Raw genomic sequence first — 7,542 nt, forward strand, 5'->3', positions numbered from 1 at the left:
TTGAATGCTTGTTGATGTATTATTGTATTATTATTAGTTAGTAGTGGCAAATTCGTTGTTCTTGGAGTAAACTGCTCGTGTGAATGATAAAGTATTCGCATATCAGCACCATAGAGAACGCAATTAATTTTATGTTTTACATCAGCTCGAACAAATGCATCATACGTTCTTAATTTATTTGCAACATATTCCCCATATACTTCAAAGCTATCCCTTACTTACTCTTCGATTTTCTGTAAGTGTTTTTATTGATTTAAAAGCTTCCATTTCAGATCAGCATCATTTTTCCAATCAGCATCCATTTGAGGATCAGACAAATCTGGGCGCCTTCCCGAGGTTTTTTTTCCTACTGGAACCAACTGCCTTACGGTGTCTCGTTGTGACGGTTTTGATTCTATTCCAATATTATGAAGATCCGAAGGGTTTAACTGCTTTCCAGAACTGTTCTTTCTTGTTATTGCCAACTGCTTCACTGTGTCATGAGGTGTTTCTGCTTGCTGTAATTGAAGAATGCTTGAGGAACCTTCAGTAAGGATGGTTTCTGATGAATCCTCGTATTGCGTGTTTTACAAATCCTCAATGCAAGAATTTTCCTCAATGCTTAGGAGCCATTGACGGTAAACACGTCGTACTACAATGCCCCTTTAAAAGTGGAAGCGAATATTATAATTATAAGGGCACTTTCGGTATTGTCCTTATGGCAGTAGTAGATGCAAAGTATCGATTTTTATACGTAAACGTGGGATGTCAAGGACGAATTTCAGATAGTGGTGTTTCTAAAAATACACTTTTCGCGAGAAAACTAAATGATGGGACTTTAAATTTACCAGCTGAAAAACTCCTGCCAGGACAACAGGACGGAACAACACCTTTTGTATTTCTTTGCGACGATGCGTTTCCTTTACAGGAGAACCTGATGAAACCATTTCCCAGCGAACATTTCACGGGGATGTTCCAACGCTCATTTAATTACAGATTATCGCGAGCAAGACGAGTAGTGGAAAATGCTTTTGGCGTTATGTCGTCTGTATTTCGAGTTTTGCGAAAGCCCTTGCTTTTGCAACCTACTACTGCTGAAATAATTGTTATTACATGTTGCCACTTACATAATTTTTTACAAAATACTAAAACAATCATGGGCTGTTATGCTCCCCCTGGAACCTATGACAATGAAGATGTTTCAACGGGCATTTTGGTTCATGGATCTTGGCGAAACGAACCAGAACCTTCATCTACATTTATAAAGTTAAATAGAATTGGTAGAAAATCAACCAGAGTAGCACATGAAGTTCGAGAACAATTTGCACATTATTTTTCAGGCCATGGAAGAGTGCCTTGGCAAGACAGAATGGAATAAAATAATATGTTTCATTATAAAGAAATAAAAAAGTTACCTTACTTGTTCTTGAGTATCTTTTGTATGTTTTGGTGTATTCTTGTCTTTTAAAAACGTTAAATGTTTATATCCAAACCAACGGGACACGTATAATTCATTTGTTCCTTGGCCAGATTTTGTGACGCTTTTTGCACATTCCCGTCTAAACTAGGTTTGCAGAACTTTCCATTTCCTCTTAATTTCTTCTCGGGATAGTTCTAGAATGGTCGCTATAATATTGAATGCGTCAGTTCGTTTATTTTTGTTTTTATAAGCTTCATTTTCGGAATTCCATATATTTGAATGTTCCCTTATAACCTCTGTCAAATTTAGAACTTGGTCTTCTGACCAAACGTGCGACATTTTCAAATGAATTGAACGTTGCTCTGCCGATGTACCGCTCTCGAATGCCTGAATTAAACTAAACGCATATTGACAAGTTTGCGCACGTATACACCGGCGAAACTGTTGACGCACTGTTGGTCAACATTTCCTTTGATGTACCGCCTCGGGAGCGAACATCATGCAACAGTTTGTCAACAGTTGCGCAACTGCTGAGCAACACGTATAAATTGAGCCAACTCACGAGTTGATCAACTATTGCTCAACAATGTTTGCTTAGTCTGTTCCCTAACTCTTCTAATGTTCTGACACTATTATTTCGGCATACAAGGTAACATTCTAACATATCACATTTTTCAATATATGATTTATTAAAAATCAGAAACTTTGCTAACGCGTAACTGTCAGTATTTATTTATTCTATTAAATCTCGATGGTTCAAAGTTCAAAGCCAAGTTGCCTAAATTTAGCTAAATTATTAATATCGCTATAACTTTGTTATTTTTAGGTTTAAGCTATTAGTATAAATAAACAAGTTTTCACCACTTTAATCAGCAGAAAAATTATCCTACTATACTTGGGTTACCGAACAGATGAAGTGGTCACGTGATCGTTCTGCGCCGGTGTGGCCGAGAGCCTCGATAGGGTTCATGACTTGGGGTTTTATTTAATTTTATTAGTCGAGCGGCTTTAGAATTTAGATCGTTTTGGTTGAATTTTCTGCTATTCGAATATTTGAATCTATTATAGGCAAAACTTCGGTCAGATAGCGCTCGGTTCTGATGAACCTGGCCAATTACATCCTAAATGTTTGACCTGGCATGATTACTTAAAAGGATTACCTATCCATTTTCGGTAAACCCCAATATATTAACATAACTTTGCATAACAAAATACTTAAAAGGTATTATTATATCATTACCTGGCACAACCTCAAAATCGGTTTGGACCCATTTTACAGGCGACCATATTATATTTAAAAAAAAGCTGCTTACAAAGCAAAGCTGCACGGTAAAATAATTTAAAATAAGTAGGCATAATTCTCCTCGTCTAAATCTGCCAAGGTTGCATCGATGGGCGGGCCTATATTTCGCGCACATCATTTACTCCATCTGTTCGGTAATCCGACTATAGTTTGCTAATTTACCCGATCCTATATCCTAAATATTAACAAAGATACCAATAGTGCCAACTCAATCGGAGGCATCCTATATACAGGGTGTTTTAGAATTAGTGGAACAAACTTGGAGGGATTGTAGAGGGCCTCAAAATAACCAAGTTTTCGCCATAAATCCCTATCCGAAAATGATTAGATTTTGAAATATAAAGTAATAAAATGTTAAGAAAAAATCTTATTTTTAATATTAACAATGTAAAATACCCTTTTTGCGATTACATTAAAAGCAAGTTTTTTTGCCCTATAATAAATACCCTAAATATTATCAAACGGATGAAACTAAAAATTTAAATTTTAGCGATAAATAAATTTCGAACAATGAATTTAATTTTTTTATTCGAAAACAGTACGTCGGATAAAACAAAAATTTACTTTAAGTTAAGTGAGAAACTTAAAAAATATTTTTTCTTAAAAAAAACAGTCGCGTACCATTTTTTTAAAAAGTTTACTAGGTTCTAGCCCACATGGACGCCACTGGTAAAATAAAAAATTAAATTATGTATTAAAAAATAATGCTAGATGCATAGAAACTAACTACTAATTTTCAGAAAAATATCTACAGAGATATCAAATTTATTGAGCAAAATAAGATTTTTTCTTAAAATTATATTACTCTGTATCTCAAAATCTAATAATTTTCAGAAACATTCTATTCCGCAGACTTGCTTATTTTGAGGCCGTCTACAACCCCTCCAAGTTTGTCTCACTAATTATGAAACACCCTGTATACAACGTGGTCCTTCGAAGCGGGAAGTTTTCATTACTTGAAGATTTCAACCGTAATTTATTTTAAATAAAATACAGTTCCTTTGGAAGAGTTTTTAGATCTAGTGGTAGTTTGCCATTAAAACTAAAAAGCATTTTTTTATGTCCTAGTGAAATGAAGTGGTGTTGGTTTGATCTCTATAATATAACAAAATCTTGCCCATATTGGCGGATATTTTCAGGCGTTTTTCAACCATTTTCCAATAAAGAATCAAGTCGCTAGAATGCTAAAAACTTCTGAAAAAAAATGGAGCATCTCAAAAAGAACTTTTAGTTAAATCAATATAAGTTTTCTCAGATAAAAAGTGTCATGAGCTTCTTAAGTTTCACAAACAAGCGATGACTGGACAAGCATTTCTACCATATATCACTAGAGACTAAATCAAAAAAATTCTGAATAAAAATAGTTTTATCTTTAAAACAACTAAAAAATAAAAGATGCTCTAGTTATATCCCATTTTTATTTCTTAAAAATAATTCTAGTTAAATGGCCTCCTCTTCTTTCAATACACTCTTAAAGCCTTTCGTAAATATTCTCCTTAACCCTATACAGTAGGGTGGGTCACTTTATATAGGGAAGAAATAAAAATCGTTTTATTAATTTCTAATAGCTGTATTATGTTGCATTGCACAAAAACAAGTTACAAAAAAAAAAAGTTTATTTAACTTTTATCTTTAGCCCGCGCATGAATTTTGAAATTTTGATAAAAAAGACAAAATAGTTTCAGGGCATGACGATAGTGAATCCAGAATTTTAATTATAATAAGTTTTATAAACATTAGGAATTTAATGGCAGAAACATATCGTTAATGCTAAATATAAAAAAACACACAAAATTACAACTAAAGTCTTGTTAATAACATGCCATTATGCATGAAAATCTTGCTTACTTTCAAATTTGGGCATTGTTTTCCTAGATGAGAGTTTAGCATGAATCAGGCCTTCCCTTGACTTCTTGTCACACAGAGACATTGATGCTTCTGTCACTAATTTGACCGTCCGCTCTACCGCTTGTGTGTGACATGGTAGTCTAAAGAAAATTAAATCTTCGTCACCATTTGATGCAACAATTTTTTTTAAGTCATCACTTGAGAAGCTTCGGAGGATTGGAGGATCACAGTTGTTATTTTCTTGCCAGTCTATTACATCAATATAAGACGAAGCATTAAAATTTACTGCCGGTACTTCAAATATACGTAGTTGCCTTCTTAGTGCCAATGAATCTCGTGCCTTTAATATTCTTCTGGCAGCTAATTCCCTAATATTCTTTTGCTCATCTGTTAACATGGCTAAGAGTAAATTCTCTGGATGGAAAAATATGCATTTCGTTGAATGACTGGATCTATTATGTCTCTTAGCTCTTTTGATAGATATCGAGAATTTTGTATCAATTTCCATAAATTGCGGGACCCATCTTTACAAGAAGGATGTGTTTTTATCTGAAACCATACAGGGGCATATACTTTGACGATAGATTGCGCTAGGTGACATAAATTTTCAGTCGGATGTATTGTAGCAACATAAAGTCTCAATATTCTATTGGCTGTAGTCAACCAGCAAGCATGGAAAATTTTCCCTGGCGATTTATGGGCTAAGTCGGTGGGGCAGTTCCAGTGATTACGGCTGTGGTTATCGCGTACAAATACTTTTGGCCCATGCTTAAATCTTCTGTTTTAATTACTGGTAGCTGACTTGGTATTATTTCGTACTCAATAACGGGTTTTATTTCACATTTTTCCAACTGTTTTCCAATAGGACCATTATACGAATGTGGACCAGTTGTTTTACCATCTAGCTTATTGAACAAATGCCTCAGAGGCAACTCATTTAAGTGAAGCATGCAAATTATCCATTGTAGTGGTCGCTGAAGCTTCTTCTCAAACAGTCTAATTACACCTGCGTTCTTTCCAGTATTAGTTGCTATCCCATCGCAACCAATAGCCACCAATTCGTCAGAACAAATACGTTTTGATTGTAGAAGTGCACTAATAGACCTTTCAATACTTCTGGCAGTACCATGTAATGGTGTAGTATTACCTACATACAAAGAACCGGGTTCTTTCAGGACAGAAATGTGTTCTTCAACTACCACCTTTCTATATTCTTTGCCTGCTTTTGCCATGACTTTTAAAGTTTTGTCCTTGCGCCCATCAAAGTACAACGCGGGAAGCTGCAAATTGGTTTGTTCTTGCAAAAGCGTATCCCGTAATTTTTGTCTTTCCCTTCTTAATTTAGATTTATCTATTACCTCTACATCAGAAGATATGTCATGTAATACCGCCGAAGCAATTGCAGCCGCCGCTCTATCAGAAACACCATAACGGTCAGCGGATTCCTTTTTGGAGGTTTGTGAAGTGGATGGCAAATCTTCTACGTTGTGTTTTACGGGCGATACATAACGTTCCTCAAAATCCGTAAAAGCAGAGGAAGACACTTCTTTTTGTGGTTGATCACAACTAGGAATGAGTTTATTAAAAGGCTTTAAACTCTTACGTTTTCTCTCAATTTTTTTTTTCAGTTCTAAAGTGCGCACAAGATCTACTCCACCGATAAGCATTTTTCTTTCGCCCCTCTGGTCAAGCAAAAATGCGTGTTCTTCTTTGGGTACCTTCGACTCACGCGAGCATTTACAGAGATGAAGAAGATCCTTACATTTACAGGAACAAATATCAAACAAAACTTCACTTTGGCGCAAAAACAAGGCTTTCTTTTCTTCTGTCAACCTTTTTAGAGATTTAATGTGATTTTTGCACTTTCCGTGGTACGTTTTTAAAATCTGAATAGTTCGTGTGTGTGAGACCATAGGAATAGATAATTTTTGCCAAATATCTTTAATTTTTTGAGCCACTATGTCTGCGATTTGAGAAAAAGACGGTTCTTTGTTACTTCCTTGTTGAATTTTAAGTTGTATTCTCGTCCATTCATAAAACTTCATTACATCTTGGAAAGTTGGTAACACATTTTCTTTTAGTTCACCAATAGTTCCAAATATGGGACACTTGTACTTTATTCTTTTACTTTCCATACTAGTTGGTAATAAATTAGCGCGAAGTAAAGCTCTGATAAACAAAACAGATAACCACGACCGTACGCGTTCAAAGATTAATTCACACTAAATGTAGCATTATAGTGACCGCGGCGCGATTGGCTGCAGTGACTAAACAGCATGCATTGCGTATTAAAAATAGATTCAAGGTCATGAAAGGTCTGTAAAATAATAAAATAAATTAACTGTAAAGCAAACGTCTTAAATTAGAATATAGGAAGACTTAGGAGGTATTACCTTATTTTACAAATTTGACGATAATGCGGCGGCCTTGCGCGGGCTCTTAGAGTTTAAATATTTCAATAATATTTTAAATGGTTGCTCTTGAAATGATAATACAACATAATTTTGCTATTAGGAAATAAACAAAAAAAAAAATTTTTTTCGACCCACCCTACTATACAGGTTGATTTTAAACCTATGCGCATAAACTTGGGAAATGGTAGCTGATGAGTAATAATGAAAAAAAATGTAGTAAAATATTTTTAGTTTTGGAGATATCCATATTTTTTAAAGCAACTGTTCGAAGTTGTTTCCATTATTTTCGATACAGACTTGACCTGGCCGAATCCATGAAGACGTACATGCACGGGCCAAACCAGGCTGTAGGCGAATTGCGTCACTGGCAGCGTTTATGCGATGTCGTAGCTCCTGCTCAGTATCAACTTCGTTTACACACACCATTGTTTTCATATGACCCCACAAATAAAAGCCTAATGGACTAAGGTCAGGCGAGCGAGGGGGCTACCCAACTGGACCATCACGGCCTATCCATCATCCGGGAAACACACGATGTAAATGTTGTCGCACTGGTCGTGAAAAATGTGGTGGAGCAC

The sequence above is a fragment of the Anthonomus grandis genome, chromosome 4 (assembly GCF_022605725.1).
Source record: "Anthonomus grandis grandis chromosome 4, icAntGran1.3, whole genome shotgun sequence".
In the NCBI taxonomy this organism is placed as follows: Eukaryota; Metazoa; Arthropoda; class Insecta; order Coleoptera; family Curculionidae; genus Anthonomus; species Anthonomus grandis.